Source organism: Staurois parvus, unplaced genomic scaffold (genome assembly GCF_062004578.1).
Source record: "Staurois parvus isolate SC_StPar_1 unplaced genomic scaffold, SC_StPar_1.0 ptg000357l, whole genome shotgun sequence".
NCBI classification, from domain to species: domain Eukaryota; kingdom Metazoa; phylum Chordata; class Amphibia; order Anura; family Ranidae; genus Staurois; species Staurois parvus.
Genome location: NW_028318153.1, coordinates 807,749 through 831,881, shown reverse-complemented (window position 1 = coordinate 831,881; position 24,133 = coordinate 807,749). Strand labels below are relative to the sequence as shown.

At 41.3% G+C, this 24,133-nt stretch overlaps 1 protein-coding gene across 4 annotated transcripts in view; it reads right to left on the bottom strand.

The window, feature by feature from the left end:
• ESRRG (estrogen related receptor gamma) overlaps positions 1-24,133 on the bottom strand; it is a 1,108,989-nt gene that overhangs the window by 446,696 nt on the left and 638,160 nt on the right. For all 4 annotated transcript variants that reach the window (XM_089684805.1, XM_089684808.1, XM_089684809.1 and 1 more), the window contains exon 5: positions 20,490-20,571. The gene's annotated coding sequence lies outside the window, so the exon portion shown is untranslated. The remainder of the gene's footprint in view (positions 1-20,489; positions 20,572-24,133) is intronic.

Genomic DNA, 24,133 nt, shown 5'->3' with positions numbered 1-24,133 from the left:
TTGTAAAGTCAGGAATTGATGTTCCATGAGAAAAATCTGTCCCACCCAAGTTGATCCCAGTCAGAGTTATAGTTTATCCCAAGGATGTTCAGTAGGGTCAGGGAACTGTACAGGCCACTTTAGTTCCTCCACTCCAAATGTATTAAACCATGTCTTTATGGAGCTGGCTTTGTACACAAGGGCAGTCATCCCAAGGTTGGAGATACACAATGGTTAAACTGTCTTTGTATGTTGTAGCATCAACAATACCCTTTACTGGAAAAACCTGAACTTCACCATTCTGGAAGGTCCACATACTTTATGCCATATAGGGTAACTACAGTACACGTCTCCATTGTTAAACATCACTGATTTGCAGGGCTCTGTCCACAACCCTGAAATGGGGAGATTTGGGGAAAGCAAATATGGTAACAATGTTCAAAAAAGGGCCAAGATATATTCCTGGAAACTACAGAGCAGTTAGCCTAACATCAATAGTATGTAAACTATTGGAAGGAATGAAAAGGGACCATATCCAGGAATTTATTGATGAAAACAGTATCATAAGTAGTAACCAATAAGGATTCATGAAGAACTGTTCTTGTCTGCACCAGGATGACATCACCGTGATGCAAGGTGATGATGCAATTATATCCAGTAATGTGACTGGGTGAATGCCTATTTGTGTTTTCAAAATACTGATCACATGCAGAGTGCTAACTAGTACTGTTCTTAGGATATTTCCTGAATCAAAGTTGGAAGGGGGTATCCTCTGAATGCACAAAATGCACAGCTTGCAGCTTCAAGTGGCAGTTTAGGGCATGGAGTCAGCTCGGGTTCCCTGAGTATTATTTGACTTATTAGACCATCAAATTTTGTGAATAATGATATAACATGGACATATGGATATATATCACTGCAAGGCTAAAGGCAATTTGTATACCCAGACAGGTTATAGTGAGGTAAGCTAAAAGGAACTAAAAAGCTCCCCACTTAACAAAAGCAAAGAACAGTAGAGCCTTCTTAAAAAAAGAGGTATACATTTGACCAAACATTTACTGACACATGAAAACCACACCTATGTGAGCTTGTTGAACTTCCCTTTGCTATCAGAAGAGTATTTGTAAAGTCAGGAATTGATGTTCCATGAGAAAAATCTGTCCCACCCAAGTTGATCCCAGTCAGAGTTATAGTTTATCCCAAGGATGTTCAGTAGGGTCAGGGAACTGTACAGGCCACTTTAGTTCCTCCACTCCAAATGTATTAAACCATGTCTTTATGGAGCTGGCTTTGTACACAAGGGCAGTCATCCCAAGGTTGGAGATACACAATGGTTAAACTGTCTTTGTATGTTGTAGCATCAACAATACCCTTTACTGGAAAAACCTGAACTTCACCATTCTGGAAGGTCCACATACTTTATGCCATATAGGGTAACTACAGTACACGTCTCCATTGTTAAACATCACTGATTTGCAGGGCTCTGTCCACAACCCTGAAATGGGGAGATTTGGGGAAAGCAAATATGGTAACAATGTTCAAAAAAGGGCCAAGATATATTCCTGGAAACTACAGAGCAGTTAGCCTAACATCAATAGTATGTAAACTATTGGAAGGAATGAAAAGGGACCATATCCAGGAATTTATTGATGAAAACAGTATCATAAGTAGTAACCAATAAGGATTTATGAAGAACTGTTCTTGTCTGCCAACCTTTTAACTTTCTACGAGGAGGTAAGGATAAACAAAGGCCTGTGGACATAGTGTATCTGGATTTCATTAAGGCAATTGATACAGTACCCATAGACACTTAATTTACATGGCACTGATGAGATTGTATGTACCTGGATAGAAAACTGGTTATAGGAGTGCATCCAGAGGGTAATGATTAATGGCATGTTTCATAAATGGTCTAGAATTGTGAGCGGAGTACCTCAGGGCTCTGTCCTGGGCCCAATTCTGTTCAACTTGTTTATAAATGATATAAAGGTTGGAATAAATAGTTCAGTCTTGTTGTTTACTGATAATAAGGAGTTAAGCAGTACAATAACTTCACAGAATATAGCAACTTTAGCTTTCTATAGCAAGAAGACCCAGTTAAAATACAGGGGTGTGCAGCTATAAAGCAGATGAGGTTTAATATTGAAAAATGTAAAGCAATGTATTTGGTAGCTAAAAAAATTAATGCAAATTATTCGCTAGGGGGAGAACCTCTGGGGGAATGAAGGATGAAATAGCATCTAGCGGTCCTGGAAGATCACAGACTCAGCAACTGCATGAATTGCCAAGCTGCAGCATTCAAGGCCAGCAGAATATTAGCATGCATTGAAAAGGGTATTTACGAGACAAAACTATAATCCTTCCACAAAACTCTGGTTTGACCACATCTTGAGTATGCCATCCAGTTCTGGTCACAAAGCCACAGAAATGATGTGCTTGAGTTTAGGGAAGATAATAAGGGAGCTGGAGGAACTAAGTTATGGAGAACAATTAAAAACTATAATCTTATTCTCCTTGAAGATTATACACTTATAGGGGGATATGATTGCAATATACAAATCCTTAAATGGGGACTCTAGCATTGGTATGAAACTTTTTAACCTAAGGTCTTTAAAGACAGGCGGCCACACAATGAATTTGGCTGAGAATCGGTTAAATCTAGAATTGTGTAAAGAGTTGTTTACTGTTAGAGCAGTAATGATGTGGAACTCCCTTCCACAGTTGGTGGTGTCAGTGGATAGTGTAGATAAATAAATAAATAACTTAATTAAAAAAACTTTTAGATGTGTTTCTTAACAAGTACAGGGATATGGAAAGTGGTAGTGACATAAACACACACACTCAGGTTGAACTGGATGGACTCGTGTTTTTATTCAACCTTACCAGCAAAATTCTTATTACTGTATATAAATGGGGAGTTTTATTATCAGACAGAATGAGAACACTTACAGTAATAAAAAGTTGAGAGAGATTTTAACTCTTCAAAACTAAAGGTGGCCATAGATGGATTGAAATTTGGGTGGTTCAGCGGGGACTGATAGATAGTCAATCTAAGGATCTACTTCTGTTGAACGTGAGCATTGGAAAATTTTTCTCAATTTGCTGGCTGCAGCAGATTAATCAGTGAATTCTGACAGTGGAATTCTCCCGCTGTCAGAATACAATGGCACAGTGGATAGGACGTCTCCATCCTGTGTGGATGGGAGAATCAATCGTTTTTGTTTTTTTTTTTACTCAGCCCACTGGCTAACCAAAAGAAAATGAACCGTCTATGGCCAGCCTTAGAGAAATTTTTCAGCTGAAGTCAGGTTTTGAAGTCTTTGGCCAATGTGAGTACCTTTTAATCTAGACAAAATTACCCAAAAAGTACTTCTTCTTACTACTTCCGCATGTTGCCCAACAAGTAGTTGAATTAGGTCATTTCCATTAGATCTTTTAATTAACCTCTTCTTTCTTTAAAAGGATGCAAGTTATGTTTTCCACAACACGGCGGCATTTTGTCAATAGAGTTCAGAGCCAGGGTAATGATAATCATTAAAGGAAGCCCAGAGAGCTTTTAGAAACTTATCTGCCTGTATTTTATTCCTTTTATCAAACTGCGGGATAATTTAGCTTAAGACAACAGCTTTCTTTCTTCCCAGGTCAGGAGGGGCAGAGAAAACACTGGATGAATGAAGAAGGCTTCTTGTCAAATTTTGGCATCTCTTTGGGAGATTGCAGGATGGGTACTATTTTCTTCTCAGATAAATTAACTTTCTTCTTTTTAATCCTTGATGATTTAAGCATAAATTGTTTCACTACAGCAATCTTCTGGACAAAATCCCAGGAACAAGTCCTCCACAGCTAAACTCTGGAATTTCTTTTATCTGTACAGCTCATTATACAGTTAAATGCCTTTTAATACAACAGGGAGCTCTCGGAACATATGCAGAGCATTGAACGCCCATCCCAGAGTGAGAGGGATTCCGCTCAGTGGGCTGGGGAAGGGTCTATGTTTGTTTGGGTGGGATGGCTAAAGCTGAATTCCAGGCAAAATGCTAAAGACACAGGTGAAATAGATATATGGGAGCTACTTTACCTGCCAAAGGATTTGTATTCCCATTCATCCAGTCCAGAGAATTACGATGCTCTGCCATGCTCCACAACCCTGTCTGGCAGGGCAATTTTTCTATACTGAAGTTAAGTAACACTTACCAGTCTTGTCCACCCTTAAAGTGGTAGTAAACACTGCCTTGTACCTAAAGGTAAAAGTATAATAAAGCATACCTATAGGTACAAGGAATATCTCCTAAACGTGCACCATATAGGAGATATTCAATGTTTCTGCAGCTGGTGACGTCAACCATGTTATCCCTTCAGAGCTCTGTGTCGCACCGTGATTCCGTACACATGCGTGGGAGTGACATCATCGCGGTTTAGCCATTGCGGCAGAGCTGTGCAAAATCACGTATATATACATGATTTTGTATTTCTGGGTAGGGGGCGCATGCGCAAGCCACCCACCCCACACTGTCATTGGTGCTTTCAGCTGTCGATCACCGTGTCCCGGACAGAGATTCCCCGCCGGCATCCGGCGTTGGCGAGGAACACTAACAGAGGAAAGGTCTGTATGTAAACAATACAGATCTCTCCCCTGTCAGCACCAGCACGCTGCTTTGTATTGCTCTGCATAGCAGAGCAATACAAAGCAGCATGCTTACACAGTAAAAATCACACAGCACATAATGTGAAAAACACATAGCATACAGTTAACCCTTTGATTGCCCCATATGTTAACCCCTTCCTGCCCAGTGTCATTAGTACAGTGTCAGTGCTCCTTTTATTAGCACTGATCACTGTATTAGTGTCACTGGGGATGTCAGTGACAGTTAGTCAATCCCCCCCCAGTGTCAGAATGCCCACCACAGTCTTGCTATAAGTTACTGATCACTGCCATTACTAGTATAAAAAAAATCCAGTATATATACTGGCAGCTATAGACACTATAACTTTCATGTAAACCAATTAATTTACATGAATTGGGATTTTTTTCAGCAAATACATGTATCAGAATACGTTTTGGCCTAAATTTCTGATGAAATTTGATTTTTAAAATTTTTTCACTGGATATGTTTTATAGCAAGAAGTAAGGAAAAAAAAAAAAAAAAAAAAAATATATATATATACTGTATATATATATTAGCTTGTCAGTCTTTTTTTGTTTATAACGCAAAACATAAAACACGCAGAGGCGATCAAATACCACCAAAAGAAACCTCCATTCGTGGGAAAATAAAGACATACATTTAATTTGGTTGCAGTGTTGCATGACCGTGTAATTGCCAGTTAAAATAATGCAGAGCCGTAACACAAAAAATGGCCTGGTCAGGAAGGGGGTTAAATCCTCTGGAGAGCAAGTGGTTAAAACAGCCAGAGCCCACAAACCCTGAAGGAAGACTGGGTGAAGATGGAAGCCTTGTCAGCGGTGGCAACAAGCCGCTAGAGGGTTTTGTTTTAAGGTAATGCAGTGCGGGAAGCAGGGTGCAGGAAACCCATGTTCTGTGCACATTTCCAGCATCGCATTCAAAACACTCTGGAGTTGTGATCTGTAGCAGATGTCAATATTAAATTAACCACAACCAAAACGCAGGCCACAAACTGAATGCGTTTGCCTGCATCGGATTTTAGTGTACAGAAGTACCATGTGATCTGGTTGTCGTGTGTTATTTACAGTAGTGCATGCACTACTTATGGTGAAGTCCGATGCAATTCAACCATTTCAAAATGAACGGGCTCAAATTGAACCGCACTGCATGTGAATCGCACAGGAATGCGCAGCGTGTTCCTGTGCGATTTCTGGTGTGAACCGGCCCTTAGATCAGTAGAAAAGAAACACCCATATGCATAAGAATTCTGAGGGTTTTTTTTTTTGTCAGCAGTGTGCAAATTGCTTTAATGAACTAAAAGGAACCAAAGCAGGGGCGGACTGACAACTCATGGGGCCCCTGGGCAATAGGGGATCATGGGGCCCCTGTGTCCTTGCCTAAACTTAAAAAAGCCTTTGAAAAAGATACCAGGGGCATCTCATGGGACCCCCTACTGACCTTGGGCCCTCGGGCTGTGCCTGAGTTTCCAAATGGTCAGTCCGCCCCTGAACCAAAGTAAACCAGAACTGTGAATACTGAAATCACAAGACATAACAGACTTTCTTTGTTGTCTTAACTTCATTTCACCACTTTCAGAATGCCTACCATAGATTTTCTGTAGTAGAGCGGTCCCACTGCACCAGATCACACATGTACGTAATCTGGCATTTCCGGGTAGGGGGCGCACATGCTCGCTGCTCCTGCTGTGCTGTCATTCGCTACAGCACAAGCAGATCAGCAGGTCCTGCCCAGTGAATTATGGCCAAGACCTACTGACCGACTTAGCAAATGACAGTTTAGAACCTTGTGGTGACAAACAACACAGAGCTCTGAACGGAGAGCAGCGATGTGGCTGTTTTTTTCCCCCTGTAAAGTAGGGAGATAAAGCAGTCATATCTAGTAGTAAAAGCAGCATATACTCCACACATTACACTTGTTAGGCACACAGTTAACCCTTTGATTACCCCGTAAACCCTTCCCAGCCAGTGTCATTAGCACAGTAACAGTGTATAGTATCAGCACTGATCACCATATTAGTGTCACTGGAAATGTCAGTGTCATTTAGTCAGTTCTCACCCAGCATCAGTTAGTGTCAGATTGCCCTCCACACCATTACAATCCCACAATAAAACGCTGATCACCGCTAGTACTAGTACATAAAAAGAAATCCAGTATATATACCATCGTTTGCAGATGCTAAAACCAATTAACTGCTTGCCCACCACCCGTAGTAGATGCACTGCTACAGGGCGGCTGTGCTGTGAAAAATCACATAAATATACAGGCGTACCTCGGTTTACGAATGCCTCGGTTAACGTTATTTTTGGTTTACGAATAAAAATCCATTGAAAATAATGCCTCGGTTCACGAATTTGTTTTGCAAAGGAACAGATTAATTTGTTTTCAATGCATTTACACATTTTTTTTAATCATGTCCCTATACAGTATTTATGCCTTTAAAGTGCACTTTATAAAGACTTTTCAACAGATAAGACTTTTTTTTTACTTTTTTCTGACCTCCGGAATGGATTAATTGGTTTTCAATGCATTTATGATTTTTTTTTTAATCATGTCCCTTTATGCCTTTAAAGTGCCCTTTATAAAGAGTTTTGAACAGATAAAATACTTTTTTAACTTTTTTTTTACCTCCGGAAGGATTAATTGGTTTTCAGTGCATTCCTATGGGAATCCACGTTTTGGTTTACAAATTTTTCGCAGTACGAAAAGTCCCACAGAACGAATTAAATTCATAAACCGAGATACGCCTATACATGATTTAGCATTTCTGGATAGGGGGCGCATGTGTGCAGCCCTATCCACACTGCTATTGGCTCCTGAAGATGTCAATCACCAGGTCCAGGCCGAGGATTCCTGGTAAGGACTCAGTGGTCCGGCAAAGCTGAGAGGAGAGAGCTTAAACAACACAGGTCACTCTCCTGTCAGCATAGACATGTTGCTTTTTATCTCTCTGCACAGCAAAGAGATAGAAAGCAGCAGGTCTCCTTAGTAAAACAGCACATAGTACACAATAAAACCGTTCCCTAACACACAGTTAACCCTTTGATCACTCCAGATGTTAACCCCTTCCTGCCCAGTGTCATTAGTACAGTGTCAGTACTTTTTATTAGCACTGATTACTGTATAAGTGTCACTGGGGCTATCAGTGTCGGTTAGTTAGTTCCCCCCCAGTGTCAGAATGCCCACTGCAGTCCCGCTATAAGTCGTTAATTGCCGTCATTACTAGTATAAAAAAATAAATAAATAAAAATTCCAGTATATATACCACCATTGGTAGACGCTATAACTTTCATGTAAACCAATTAATATACACTTATTGGGATTTTATTTTAGCAAAGACATGTAGCAGAATATATTTTGGCCTAAACCTATGAAGAAATTGCATTTTTTAAATTTTTTTATTTGATATGTTTTATTTTTTTGTATAGCGCAAAAAAAAAAAAATGCAGTGGTGATCAAATACCACCAAAAGAAAGCTCTATTGTGGGAAGAAAATGGCTTAAATTTCACTTATGTACAGCATTGCATGACCGCGCAATTGTCAGTTAAAGTAACGCAGTGCCGTATTGCAAAAAATGGCCTGGTCAGGAAGAGGGGTAAATCTTCCAGAGGGCAAGTGGTTAATATACATTTATTGGGATCTTTTTCTACCAAAGACAGGTAGCAGAATAATATAGATTAGTGCAGCGCTAAAATCATATAAAATTCAATAAATTCAAGACCATGTCCATAAAGTCTATGACTTGTGAAATGGTGAAACTACTAGGTACTGGTGGTGCTCCTTAGGAATTGATAGAAATGCGCACTCACCAGAAATAAATAGGGTAAGAGCGTTGTATAAAATCCCTCATCAGGGGTCTGGTCAGAGGTCTGGTCAGCTTGGGCAATCCTCCCTTCCGTGTGATGACAGGACTCAGTAGAGAAGAATAAGATACAGGTAACCAGAGGTTTCCTCAAAGGGACTGGCTGGAAGGAACTACCTGTTTACAGGAAATCTTCCACCTCTTGGTATGGTGCCTGGATCTGAAAATAAGTACTCCTCTGTTAATTAATAGTGCTAAAATTGTATAAAACACTAATGGTAGCCCACTTTTATTAAAAGGCAAGAAACAAAATCTCAAAAGTCCAAAATAAGTTTTCCCACAAAGGGGTTCTTCTCCAATGGTAAAGACAAATGAAAAGTTACCAAGCCTCTTGGCTACTCCTTATCAGCCCTGCTAGTTAGCAGTACTTCTGCTGGTATGAGTCTTCCAGACCACTGGCTAGTCCCAGCACACAGCGTTGGACTCCTTGAACGCACACAGCCTTGAGCCCTTGAACAGCATCTGTCGCACACAGAGACACTCAATGGCATCCACTGCTCCAGCTGGGGTCTATAAGACCCCACATCCCTTCTCTGCCCTTAAAAGCATTTGACTACACCAAGATCGATGTGATCAAATGCTTTTCATTTTTTAAAAAAAATTACATTCATGTAAAAGGGAAGTGATGTCATCGCTTCTGGGTTACGATATCATAGAGCCGAACAAAGCCAATCCAGTCTTTGTTCGGCTCTATGATCAGATGGTGGAAGCGCCGGCTGGTCAATCGGGACTCCTGGTGGGATGGGAAATCCTGGTAAAGATGTGGAAGGTGGTGGGAGGGGGAGGACATTCCCTCCTGCTGCTTTTAAAAAGCAATCCAGCAGCTATTTAGCCGCTAGGATTGCTTTTACAGGACGGAAGACTGTTGACTCTAAACAATGGTACCGGGATGATGCCTGCAGCTGCTTAGGGGTATTTCGCTGGACGTGGTTAAAGTTCAATAAAATATGGAGTTAGGCTTTAAATAATATATATATATATATATATATATATATATATATATATATATATATACATACTGTACACAACAAAGGCAAAAATAAAAAGTTATATGACACTCTAAGAACAAGTAATAGAAAGACAAATACCAGGAATTGGTCGTCTCACCAGCTTGATTCTCGGTGCAGACAAACGTGTAAAGTATATTGTTGTGGAAGCATTTTTCAGATTCTTTGGAAGTAGAAAAAAACAGATGGGGAATATTATAGTGAAGTGAGGTGTTCTATTTAAAAACCGCTTGTCAGCTGTGGTTAAGATGACACTGTCAGCATGGCAACAAGTCACAACACTTGGCCCATCCAGCTGCATAGAAGAGAACAACAATCAAAGAAGCCAGAGACACCAAAAGCACAAAGGTTCTGATAGAGCAACGAACGCGAGCGCGGGCAGAGTTTTGGCACAAGTCAGTGAACATACAACGGCACATGTTGCTTTGGAGTACATTCTGCAGGATATAAAAAGGAACGGGGTTAGTGGCCATTAAAAGAAACAGTCACTTTACAGGTTTTGGTTTCTACACCTGAGTGTGTCAGACACCCTCATCTCATTGCATATCATTATACCCAACAGCAAACATTTATTATATTCCAACTCTTAGGGCTCATGTACACTGCAGCTGATAAACTCACGTTTAGGAGCTTTTCTGCGTTTTTTTCAGCAGCCCCTGAACTCTCCCTAATGTTTTCCTATGTGCCCATGTACACATCCTCGTTTACAGGCAGTTGAGCTTACAGATTTTTTTTGTACACAGAAAACTTGTGTTCAGCAGTAGATTTTATCAGCGTTTCAAACACCAAACGCTTGTAAACGTGTGTAAACGCGGCAAAATCTGGCTAACCGCATTTATAGGCATTTGCGGTTGAAATTTTTTTTTTAACTCTTCCATTTCCAGATGCTGTCCAGAGCCTTTTTGCATCATGAAAAATGCATGCAAAGCATTTTCCCGATACTCAAATGGACCTGGTACACCATACTTTGAGGTTTTCCATAAAAGAAAATATGTTAGACTGCTGCAATAATTTCTGCACAGAAATGAGCTGGAACACATCCAAACACCACAAAAAAAAAAAAGACAGCTAATCTCAACAAATACTGCTCTCTCTGCTTCTGCTCTCTCTATTTCTCTCAAAATGTCATAAATAGTTAATTTTTTTACTGTTTTTCAGTGCAATCTGGGCATTTTGGAAGGTCTTCTGAAGTTATCTTTAAAAAACGCTTCTAAACGCAAACGCGCATAAACGCGGTATGCAAATGCAGCTAAACAGACATTTTTTAACCTACGTTTTCCAGCAGTCAGTTTCCATCGTTCAGAAGTGTCCCGTGTACATGGGGCCTTAGATGTGATGGCTATATTCTTTTTAGACTTTCGTTCTTCTAATTTCACCTGGTGATCCAACCAGTAAGTCTGTTGTTTTTCAACAGAACAAGCTGCTTTGCAGATATAGCAGTTAGAGGGTTGGGATAAACCATTTAACACTGATCAGCTTTTATTTATGTAAAATCTTCATCCCAAAAGGAAAAAAAACTGTTGCTGTAACTGCTTATAAAGTGTTAGCTGGAGTTTGGTTCAGTTTGTTAGTGTATCTAAATCTGCTAGTCCATCTAACACTCCCCTTCCCCACCAGACTGACAATGTTACTGTCCTGCCCTGTGCTCCTTCATCCAGAGTGGAGGGCACTCTCATACAGGAGGTGTGTTACTGGCTAGATCAGCAGGTGAAAACAGAGGGAAAAAGGGAAAACTAATACAGCCACCACATCCAAGAATTGGTAATCTGCAATATATTACATTTTTGGTTTTGGGTTTTATACCACTGTAAGGCCCTCTGTAGGATAAGGTAGGAGGTCCAGCACATACTGTACAGTGATTTATTTGAATTAACCAAAAATATATATATTTTCATTCCATTCAACAACAATGCAGCCCAATAATGGAATCTCTGTGATAGAAAGAGGGGAGCATACGGAGTCCATGGCACGCTTTGTACTGGAGTCACACCATACCAGCATTTTTTTTAATTCTGTCTCTCAGAGTGGGAATGCACCTACAATGTGAATTTCAGACCCCTCCATGATTTCTAAGTGGGAGAACTTACAAAATCGCATGGTGTTCAAATACTTCTGTTCCTCACTGTAGTTAAAGTGTTACTAAGCCCAGGACCTTGCATTCACTATATACGGTCTCCCACAGTACACAGAACATGGAAATGCAATTATTTGATAAATTATAAACTGCTAAATACCTTTTCTCATCAGCAGTATATAGCAGTCTTGTGACTTCTATCAGTGTCCAGCTGAACACTGGTTAAAGCTTGTAGGAGGAGTTTTCATTCTGTTCTGACTGTCCTATGAGGCTGCATGACCCCTGACCCTCTGTCTGAAAAGTGCTGATTGGCCCTGTGCTGATCACATGCACTCTCCCAAAAAAAAAATACTCTCTAGCAATACACACTAAACTGAGCATGTGTAGAATGACTGCTTGAACTCTGTATCAGCAGACGGATTAGGGACAATAGAAGAAGTAGAAGAAGGGGAGGATCAGAGAAGTCAGGATCAAACAGCCTTTTTTACACAATGCGGAGGATTAACCTATTATGTTCCACAGTGAGTATAACAAGCATGCTTTACTGCATATATGGACTGATTATACTGTTGTGGGTTTCAGGGGTGGACTGACCATTTGGAAACTCGGGCACTACCCGAGGGCCCGGGGTCAGTAGGGGGCCCCATGAGATGCCCCTGGTACCTTTTTCATAGGCTTTTTTGAGTTTGTGCAAGGACGCAGGGGCCCCATGATCCCCTATTGCCCGGGGGCCCCATGAGTTGTCAGTCCGCCCCTGGGAGGAAGCCATAGATGTCACCCAGGCTGGCCTTCAAGCATGTCTTCCTCTTTATTACATGGGGGGGGATTAGTAGTTTACACAAGGAAGATACCATTGTTTGTGCTTACAGTTCATCTTGCAAGAATGGACAAGGACACTGCTTTTCTGGCAAGATTAATAAATATTTTCTGTACGTGCTGAAAATATTTGTAGCCTGACAAAAAAACTAATGCAGCCATCACATCTAAGGACCTAAACACTGCAATGAATTACAATTTTCTTCTTGGGATTAGATATACTTTATTCCTGTAGATATCATCTCCATATTATCCTGCAGCTCATTGTCAAATGCTCTGAACCTCCTCCACATATGCTTTATAATCGGTTGATATGTTTGTAGAAATCTGTGCACATTTGTGCCTTAGCACTCAAAGTCCCCGCATCCAGCTAATTTAAGAAATAATTAATATCAGCAGTGAATGAGCTGTTTTCTACAGACAGACAATTAGCATGTTGATAGTATTATTCCCGATCTCTGTGGAGCTATCACGCATGATTGGCTAAATCTCTCATTTCAGATCTTGTCCCATGTTCATCCCCCGTGGCCCGGACTCACATTACCCGGTTACATAAACTTATAGTGTAAGTGAAGCAATAAAAGACAATGTGGTATTCAACATCAAACTTTCAAAAATAACCAAAAAAAAAGACATCAAACTAGCCTTTAGTCCAATTACACTTTTTCAATACTCATGAAATGTAATCATTTTTTTTTTCAGCCAGTGTAATCACCTGAAGTCTGCTTTTTAACTGCACACCAGAAAGTTGTAATCAGGCTTACAGTAGTGTCTGTTCTGTGAGTTAGAAAAGGACATGTGTTCTTGGCTTAGTAAAAGTGACCTGATTTTCAGTGCAGCCCCATCAGTGCCAATCAGTGTCCATCAATGCAGATTATCAGTGCCCATCAGTGCAGATTATCAGTGCCCATCAATGCGACCTATCAGATCAGTACCACCGCATCAGTGCCTCCTCATCAATTCCCATCAGCATATCAGTGCCACCTCATCAGTGCAGACTCACCAGTGCACATCAATGTAGCCTCATCAGTGCACTTCAGTGCTGCCTTATCAGTGCCCAACAGTGCAGCCTCATCAATGCCCATCAAAGCCACCTCATCAGTGCACATCAATGTAGCCTCATCAGTGCACTTCAGTGCTGCCTTATCAGTGCCCACCAGTGCAGCCACATCAGTGCCCATCAAAGCCACCTCATCAGTGCTGCCTCCTCAGTGCCCATCAAAGCCACCTCATCAGTGCAGCCTCATCAGTGCACATTATTATTATTATTATTATACAGGATTTATATAGCGCCAACAGTTTGCTCAGCGCTTTATAATATAGGGGAGACAGTACAATTACAATACTTTCTGTACAGAAGGAATGTGAGGGCCCTGCTTGTGGAGCTTACAATCTAAAGGAAGGGGGAGATCAACGTAGCCTCATCAGTGCACTTCAGTGCTGCCTCATCAGTGCCCACCAGTGCAGCCTCATCAGTGCCCTTCGAAGCCACCTCATCAGGGCTGTCTCATCAGTGCACATGAGTGTAGATTTATCAGTGCCCATCAGTGCCCATTAAAGCCACCTCATCGGTGCTGTCTCAGCAGTGCACATGAATGTAGCTTCATCAGTGCCCATCAGTGCAGCCTCATCAGTGCCCATCAAATCCACCTCATCAGTGCACATGAGTGTAGCTTCATCAGTGCCCATCAGTGCAGCCTCATCAGTGCACATGAGTGTAGCTTGACCAGTCCCCATAAAAGTCAATTCATCAGTGCACATCAGTGCAGCCTCATCAGTGCCAATTAGTGCAGCCTCATCAGCGCACATCTGTGAAGAGGAAAAATTACTTATTTGCTAAATTTTCTAACAGAAACTAAGAAAAACCTTTTTTTTTCAAAATTTAAAAAAAACAGGGGGTGATTATATACAGTGGAAGAAAGGGCGCACCAGCCTAGTGCATTACCTGAGTGTAAAACTTTAATAGAAACACCAAAATATACTCACAAACAATTATATATCAAAAGCATCATAATCTCTTAAGCGACTAGGTCACCAGGTCAAGTCCAAAACTTCATTAGACCCAACACCATGTGATTTCACCAGTTCACTTTATAAAGACTGTTTGTGTGGAAGACAGGAAGACAGGACTGGCCCTGAGGAAGAGGGAACTGTCCCTTGAAATGCGCCAGCCATCTGAGGGTCTTCTTGAGGTTTTGGAGGTGACCTGGCGGCTTTGAGATTATGATGCTTTTGATACATAATTGTTTGTGAGTATATTTTGGTGTTTCTATTAATGTTTTATACTCAGGTAATGCACTAGGCTGGTGCGCCCTTTCTTCCATTGTTTTTTCAGTTTACATTTGGGTTCCTCGCCAACCCTGAGAGGGCAGCAAGGCCTTTGCGGGAGATGGATGCCTAAAGACCTGTAATGTTTACATCATCCCACAACTCTTGAGTGCAGGGGACTTTCTCTGTTTTTTTCCTTTGGTATTTAAATACAACCATAAGAAAGCTCTATCTGTTGCAAAAAAAATGATAAAAATGTGGGTACAGTGTTGCATGACTGAGTAATTGTCATTCAAAGTGTGACAGTGCTGAAAATTTGCCTGGGGAGGAAGGGGGTGAAAGTGCCCAGCATTGAAGTGGCTAATTCTGCTTGGTAGGTGTTGTGATTCACACACACTTCTACAACACTACACAACCAGGTTGGTGACACCTTTTTACCTGATGTAGCTTCAAAGCTTCCTGTGTTGTCTCTCTGCCTTCTTCCTACTCACTGAAATATGGTTCAGGCGTATCCTCTCTGTCCATTGGGCTGGAAGGTTGTATAGGAAGCTGTAATCCTGAGCCAACAAACACGTATGTTGCTGGCATTGCAGTGTTGGTCAAGAGACGTGTTGGTGGAGCTCTGAATTTGGTGGTCGGTAAAGGTTAGGTTGATATGTAGTCTTTACAGGCAGCTCTCAACTATGGCTTCCCTAAGCATCCCTGGACTGGTAGAAATACTGCATAGAAGGCTGAGATCACCACAGGTCCAGTAAAAGATCATTTACCTTGACTACAAGTCACACAATATAGCCAATGCATTTCAGCGGCTCGCAAAGCCCCCTTCATTATGACTTGAGTGCTGACAATTATTAAGATATGCAGGTCAGCAATACCTATATGCAATGTGATGATTTAAAAACGGCACTGTGAGAGAAACACGTTGGAACCTCGTTTGACCTGTCATCAAGATGAATTAATTTTACTGGTCTCAGTACAACCTGTGGTGCGCTCCTCCTTCTATATACCATTTTTTTTACTGTATAGGGTGGCCACGGTATTCCTGAACAGATTCTGAAAGCCCCTTTGCAAGCACTAGACCTGGAAGTGTCAAAGTGCTGCGTAAACTTTTGGAGCTATATAAATCCTGGATAATAATAATAATAATATGTGTTACTTAATTGCAGCTGAAAAAAATCAAATCTCCTGTCCTGCCAGAGAGGGCGGTGCTGTATGACAGAGCTGTGTAAATCTGAGGACTCAAGAGATGGAAAAACAAATCCTTTGGCAGGTTAAACAACTTCTATGTATGTATGGACAGTAGAGCGGCTAAATTGTTAGCACTTCCACCTGCCAGTACTAGGGTCATTGGTTCAATTCCCAACCACGGCACCACCTGCCTGGAGTTTGCATGTTCTCCCTGTGCCTATGTTGGTTTTCTTCGGGTACTCCGGTTTCCTCCCACACTTCAAAGACATGCCGGTAGGTTGATTGGATCCTGTCTAAAATTGTCCCTAGTTTGTGTATGTATGAATGTGAGTTAGGGACCTTAGATTGTACACCCCTTGAGGGTCAGGGACTGATGGGAATGTAGAATATACATGTAAAGTGCTGCATAAATTGACGGCGCTATATAAGTACCTGTAATAAATGTGTGTATTTAGCTGTTTACCTTTTAAAGTATATGTAATCCCTCACCTTATAAAACAACCTACTGAGTTTAAAATAGAAATGAAAAGTAAAACATTTGTGTGTACATATAAAAAAAAAATGATAAATACCCTTTTCCACCTTTTTTTAAATAAATGATCACACAATCTCTGTTCTCGGGTGCATTAGGAACTTAGAGAGGTGGAGGAGGAACAGCAGCACACTGATCTTCCCAGTGAATGGCTGTGCAGGGCATGGGGGGCGTGTTGGCACAAGTCTGATCATTGGAAGAAAGCAGACTGAGTTCCCCGCACAGCTAGAGAACTGACTACACTGTGCCTTATGCCTAGTGTAGTCAGTTTTTAAAAGGAAAGCAGAGGGACTGGCAGGATCACCAGGGATTTCACACAAGGGAAGTAATACAAAGAGAAGTACGTAAGCACGTAGTTCAAGAGGTACATATCAGTAATGTGAAATTTTGGAATAACATATTCTTTAACCCCTAGACACCGAGCGCACACAAATATGCTGCCTCTCCGCATCTGGGCCTTGATGCCGAGCGGCCGCATATTTGCGTACCATTTGAAAATATGCGCTGAGAGTGCACGCCCTGCGCGCTCCCAGCACATATGTCCGTGCCTCATGGTAAGGTCCCGATCTCCCCTTGCGATCGGGACCTTTTCCGATCATGATTCGCTATCACGGCGGTCATATGACCCTAAAACCCCGCCCTGCCTCCTGGCTTCTGAAACCTCTTAAAGGGCCCGGAGGCGCCGCTGCAAAGCGGTTAACCTCAATTAAATACATATTCAATATGCCATCTTAAATGTTTTCTTCTTTTTTCTTTGTATTGTTTTCAGGTTTATACCTTCACACAGTGGCAGTTCATCCCCAAATGGGTTAAGTCTTCCTTGGTTTATCAACAGTGGAAGGATAGCTACCTCTAAAGAGTTTTTGGAAGAATAATTTTCCGCACCTTGCTAAGTAGTAGATAAGGGGACTGTCAGGGCACAGGGAAAGCGCAGTAAGATTCTGACGGCGAGATACCGTATTGGTGCCACATCAGGGGATTTCAACATACAAATGTGCAAATTAGATCATGAAAGCGCTGTAGAAATATCCTTTGTAAAACTTGAATAAAATGCTCAGGCCTCGGGGGTGCATTTTAGAAGGATCTCATTTAGCAGGCATATTTAGCAAAATCAGTGCGTAAGAAAAAAAAAAAAAAAAGAACACAGCAGCACACAAAAATATGGATTCTATTCCCAGGGCAGTTCTTAGGAAAACACAGCTGAATTTATATTCAGAATTATTAGTCCAGAATTAATAAGCACAATACTCAGAAAATAAGCATAGTTGAATTACACCATTTTAAAAAAATGTTATTGTCTGAACTAAAAAAGTTTTATTTAGCTTTAGTCTGTTTAGTTTTGCTACTATCTGTTTTAGACTGGATCCTGAGAAGGGACACCTTGTACATAGAATTTGTCTGCTCCATCTGTGTGGGGCTTTGCTACCAGTGCTCCTCTTTTTTTTTTGTTACTGGTGCTCTTCTTTTTTCCCATTCTGATGGTCTCCAGACCAGAGAGAGCTGGGTTCATCTGCATGGTGATGCACAGAGGTTCCATGTTTATGTTCATTTTTTTCATTTTAATTTTTTAGGGGGGGTTGTGTAAGCATTTTTGCTGTCTTCATTTTTTTTTTCGTTTGCATCTCCTCTGTAGAGATTTTTGTATCACTTCCTGTCATACAGTCCTTCCATAGAATATTATGGTGGGCATACATGGGAAGGTGGGAGGGGCAATGACAAACCGACAAGACTTTTGCAGCTAGGTGCCGGCTATATCATTATGCCATTTAAGGACATTTACTGCTGAGACTATAATTAATACTTTTCTTTCTAGTGCCTGGCACTGGGACTGCTACATCACTTCCTGTTAGCCGAATGGATACAGTTCTTTTACAGCTGGGGATCTTGGGACCTGTAGTCCTATAGCCAACACATACTGTGTTCCTGGGTGATAATTGGACTACAATTACCAGAGAGCTGGCAGACAGGATGGACATTGGGAAAACCTATATATATTCTTCAACAAGGGACTGACTCGCTGTCTTGGTGTGGGATTCAGAGCTGAACACAGGGTGCTGCCATTCTCCTCCAGAGATAGATTGCTGGCTACTGCTGCGGGACTCTGCACACCAGTTCAGCATAGCGGTGCTGCCGATCGCTACACCTTCGCATCAGCTTCTCTGCATCAGACTGTCACTATCCGGTCTTCACGCAGTCATCTCTGCCTGCCGCACTGACAGGCCATCGAGTGGTAACTCTGAACTTCTCTGCCAACAAGCAAGAGTCTGTACAAGAACCTCTGTTCATAGGAGGCCATGCTACCCATGGGATTGGTGAGCAGGCGGATGCCCAACTATTTCTAAAAACACTCCAGAGACACTGGATGCAGACACCTTAAGGCTGCATTCACGCTTGTACAATTTGTAGCTTGAAGCTCGAAGCTCCAAGAACGCTCAAACTTAAAAAATCAATTGCTCTCTATGGTGCCTGTATGCACGATCAGGTGTTTTTGGAGCTTTGAGCTTCAAGCTACAAATTACTCAAGTGTGAATGCAGCCTTACACCTCAGTACCAGCAGATCTTGCTCTGAGCATGTACCACAGTCTGTTTAATTTAATTGCATTACCAGTATTCACTAATGTTTAAGGGGCCCCACTATTGCTAGCAGAAGATTACAGCTACTACCACATCAGGAACTTTAAACATCACAGGATTCAAGTTGCAAGCTCCAGATAAAGGTACCTCTACTCTTCTAAGGCTATTGTTATTCAAATTAGGTTGCTTATATCTATTAATACCAGAGTATTTACACAATTCTTGCATTCTCCATTGTGGTGCAGTTGGCCCAGAGGGAGCTGATAAATCAACAAGCCTTTTCGTATCTCTTTTGCTGTTGGTGTTGCAAATAATAGTTGAAGCTTACTGTTTGTGACTGTATAATCTGTTGAACGTTGCTATTTGGTTATTTCTCTTTTACCAATGTTCTGCTTTTACGCGTTAACTAGGGTTGTACACCCTAAACCCATTACTCTTGTGGTCTACTCTTTTTGAACAAGCCTAATATAGAGGTATTACTAAAGAATTGTGTCTCTTGTGCTATTATTTAATTTTGTTTAAATATGTCTGAACCCAGAGTGTCAGAGGTACTGAGAGGCTTGCAAGGCAGGTCAGGGGAACCATTGGGGACAAGCATTGTCAAACGGCCCTTGCGGGGATAGTGCTACAATTTCAAATAAGGCTGTATAGTTGGGAATGCCACACGGTTAAGAGCTCCAAAGAGATGTGTTGCAGGTAAGCAGTTTATTTTGGAGAGAAGCTTCATTCAGACTTGCAGTTCAGAGCCAGCAAAAGGGCGTGGCTCAATCGTGTTTCGGACACCCACCAATCGCCCCCCCCCCCCTTAAGCTATAATAGGCAGCTGATAGGGATGTTTACATGCCATGGCTGAGATGCTTTGCACCCGCGGCAAAGTTCACCCATCATGTAGCAATTTGCGGGCGGCAAGCCCACCAAATGCTACATATTTAAGTAAGTGGGCAAGTCCTTTGAACACAATTCACACGGTTGCAATGTGATTGTCAGCAACAATGGTATAGAAACAAAAGGTAAAGAGGCATCGCAATGCTTCCTCTCTGCCTGTCAGTAGCCTCTGGAGCACGATCCAAATGAAGATTGAGCTTTAGAGCCAAGGGAGATTTAGACACATGTCTAAATCTACCCAAAAGGCAAAATATATTCAATAGGGACAAATAGCAAAGAGCTGAGTGCACTAATATGTGCACTGTTTCTATAAGGACCCATCCCGTACTCATCATTTTCAAAATACATGCTGGGAAAGCTGCACAACAAAGATTTCTGGAAGAATGCTATGCAAGTACCTGTAACCTAACTGAAAAATGTTAAGCATGGGGATCGTTGAGGAAAAATAAAAAATTAAAATTGTGCTTCTCATTTAACTCTAATGACTCTAATGTCTCCGGTGGATCTTCTTCTACCTTGTCTTCTAACTGATGTCACCATTTTGCATAGATCACTGATTTACACTTTTATTAAAAATGTACTGTTACATAAGGGTGTCTGTTACTGTTACTGTCATGGGTATCTCTTACATACAAGTCAACATTTCAGCAGTTATCCTACCTTTCTTGAATACAGCAAGATTTCTAAATGTCTTGATCGATGACCATGTCCTCAGTACCGAACTATTCGAGAAGTTTCAATTCTGAAAGAAATGACAATTAAAGATGAGTTATCAAGAACCTTTCATAACAAATATTGTCAAATGTATTCATATTTGCAATGTGCATTAGGCCTCATGCACACTACGCGTTTTTACAGCTGCTGTTTTTGGCTTCCCGCATTTTTTTCTATGGCCATTAACCTCCCTGGCGGTATGATTATTTCAGATTTTTGGTGCTGAAAGCGGTACCATTTTTTTGCATGGAAATATGTATTTTTTTTATTGTAGGCTGTAATTTTTAGGAAAAACTCACTGAAATCTGTCCGAACAAGAGTCTAGTAAACATCCCGGGTATGATAAAATTTGAAACACAAAATCATAAATTATAATTTAATAAATAATCATAAAAATAATATAAAAATAATAAAAAATTTAATTCAATAATATAATCAAACCAAAAACACTGAAATGTGAAATATAGCGCCAAGTTCGCACATTGCTGAGCTCAGTCGCAAAATCGTTTTCAGTGTCTGATGATGAATTTCCCCACGAATCATTATCACTCAATTCTGCAAGTGGTTCTGATTTACTATCGCTGTTCTCTAGCTGATCTAAACCGCTTTTGACCTAAAGGGACACTTTTTGGACGCCATGGACATTTCTCAGTTTCCAGGCAGAAAGAACAGACAAAATGCAGGCAGGGCGCAGGACAAAGCACTAGGGACAATATGTATGTGAAATGGGTTGAGACAGCAATGTTTTACTATGTAAAATGTAAAAAAAAAAAAATGACATTTTTTAAAATTTTTAAATTTCCCGCCGCCGCCGGCGGCAGCGCCCGTACGTCCCGACGTCACAGGGACAGGACACAGAAGCCGGATGCCGGCATCGGCCGGAGGAGATGGCCGGGGACGCTGCAGGGGACACATCGCGGGAGCGCAGGGTAAGGTAAGTGAAGAACACACGCCGGAGCAGTGCCGCATGGTATTCCCGAGTGTAGCTCGGGGTTACCGCTTTTGGTACTGAAATGTTACCCCGAGCTACACTCGGGAATACCGCCAGGGAGGTTAAACACCATAGCATGTTATTCTATGTGTCCATGCACATGTAGACTTTAATCAGAAGTTTTGGCAGGGGCAATTTCTGGCTGGAAAAAAAGAACAAGTGTATTTCAAGAGTTTTTAGCTGTAATAACTCTCTAATGCTCGTAAACGCTGTAAAACACGGTAAACCAGCATTTCTGAGACTAAAAAATACAACATGGAAAAACACGGCTAAACACTAATACATAATTGCTAAAAAATGGAAAAACTCTTTATACAGCTAGCGCTATTGGAGATTTTGAAATGCCCCAGTGGACATGAGGACTTAGGGTAGGTATGCTAGTCTGAATACCATTTCACTAAAAAGCCACAAAACAACCCTCAGTGGCCATTTCAAAACATATATCATGTATCTGTATAGCTCAGAACAAAAAAAAAGGGGGGGGGGGGGCATGTGCCCACACACCAGAAGCCACCGGGAGAACCAATTTATTAGGATTTTATTGGATGGTAGAATTGTTGCATGTGTTGCTTAATACTGTTTAGGATGGGGACCATAGGCACTTCATAAACTTCCAAAATAGGACTAGGAGATTAAAAAATATATATTTTCATCTCTCCTGTCTAAAATAGTGATATCATGGAGAAAGAAGTTCAGTAGTATTTTCTGACCCTCACGGTCCCACTCCTCTGCTGAAGTAAAATATTATTAAAGTCCAAAGAATTAAAAAAACTGCAGGCTTTCAAAAAAATCCCCGCCACTGACCAAAGAAAATATTGTCCATTTTGATCATCTACAGTCAGGTCCATAAATATTGGGACATTGACACAATTCTAACATTTTTGGCTCTATACACCACCACAATGGATTTGAAATGAAACAAACAAAATGTGCTTTAACTGCAGACTGTCAGCTTTAATTTGAGGGTATTTACATCCAAATCAGGTGAACGGTGTAGGAATTACAAGAGTTTGCATATGTGCCTCCCACTTGTTAAGGGACCAAAAGTAATGGGACAATTGGCTTCTCAGCTGTTCCATGGTCAGGTGTGTTATTCCCTCATTATCCCAATTACAATGAGCAGATAAAAGGTCCAGAGTTCATTTCAAGTGTGCTATTTGCATTTGGAATCTGTTGCTGTCAACTCTCAAGATGAGATCCAAAGAGCTGTCACTATCAGTGAAGCAAGCCATCATTAGGCTGAAAAAACAAAACAAACCCATCAGAGAGATAGCAAAAACATTAGGCGTGGCCAAAACAACTGTTTGGAACATTCTTAAAAAGAAGGAACGCACCGGTGAGCTCAGCAACACCAAAAGACCCGGAAGACCATGGAAAACAACTGTGGTGGATGACCAAAGAATTCTTTCCCTGGTGAAGAAAACACCCTTCACAACAGTTGGCCAGATCAAGAACACTCTCCAGGAGGTAGGTGTATGTGTGTCAAAGTCAACAATCAAGAGAATACTTCACCAGAGTGAGTACAGAGGGTTCACCACAAGATGTAAACCATTGGTGAGGCTCAAAAACAGGAAGGCCAGATTAGAGTTTGCCAAACGACATCTAAAAAAGCCTTCACAGTTCTGGAACAACATCCTATGGACAGATGAGACCGAGATCAACTTGTACCAGAGTGATGGGAAGAGAAGAGTATGGAGAAGGAAAGGAACTGCTCATGATCCTAAGCATACCACCTCATCAGTGAAGCATGGTGGTTGTATGTCATGGCGTGGGCATGTATGGCTGACAATGGAACTGCTTCTCTTGTATTTATTGATGATGTGACTGCTGACAAAAGCAGCAGGATGAATTCGGAAGTGTTTCGGGCAATATTATCTGCTCATATTCAGCCAAATGCTTCACAACTCATTGGACGCCGCTTCACAGTGCAGATGGACAATGACCCAAAGCATACTGCAAAAGCAACCAAAGCGTTTTTTAAGGGAAAGAAGTGGAATGTTATGCAATGGCCAAGTCAATCACCTGACCTGAATTCAATTGAGCATGCATTTCACTTGCTGAAGACAAAACTGAAGGGAAAATGCCCCAAGAACAAGCAGGAACTGAAGACAGTTGCAGTAGAGGCCTGGCAGAGCATCACCAGGGATGAAACCCAGCGTCTGGTGATGTCTATGCGTTCCAGACTTCAGGCTGTAATTGACTGCAAAGGATTTGCAACCAAGTATTAAAAAGTGAAAGTTTGATTTATGATTATTATTCTGTCCCATTACTTTTGGTCCCTTAAAAAGTGGGAGGCACATATGCAAACTGTTGTAATTCCTACACCGTTCACCTGCTTTGGATTTAAATACCCTCAAATTAAAGCGGCCAGTCTGCAGTTAAAGCACATCTTGTTTGCTTCATTTCAAATCCATTGTGGTGGTGTATAGAGCCAAAAATGTTAGAATTGTGTTGATGTCCCAATATTTATGGACCTGACTGTATGTTATAAATAGAGGAGATCTCTGTTTGTCAGCCATATTTACCATGTATATAATAACCCTGTAGATGGAGGCATCAAGGGTAATGGGTATCGCTAAAATATGAAGTATTGCCCAAT